The following is a 380-nucleotide window of genomic DNA, read 5'->3' on the forward strand; positions in this document are numbered from 1 at the left end:
CATACTAAGAGATTGTATGTTATAGTTATATCAGCATACATTACAGAATAACCTACCTAATTTGCAATTTATATTCTATTGAAAATAGCAACACGTTTTAAAGATTAAGTGTTGTATCCTCACATTACTATATCATAACAAAATCGTCAGTGAATGTCTTATTTAGTGACATTTCACGTAATTTCAAGTTTACAAAAGCATTTTTCAACTTATCATGATATCTTGAATATAACTTTTCAGATGTTGCCTATTTTTGTCATTAATTCTCTTCTACTAAATTTTGAATATTCTTTCAATTATTATATATTATTAAAACACTATTATAATAGGCCATTGTAGCCGTCATATGTTTATCTACCAAAGAAGAAATACAAAGCATG

This window comes from Cyprinus carpio, chromosome B5 (assembly GCF_018340385.1).
Source record: "Cyprinus carpio isolate SPL01 chromosome B5, ASM1834038v1, whole genome shotgun sequence".
NCBI classification, from domain to species: domain Eukaryota; kingdom Metazoa; phylum Chordata; class Actinopteri; order Cypriniformes; family Cyprinidae; genus Cyprinus; species Cyprinus carpio.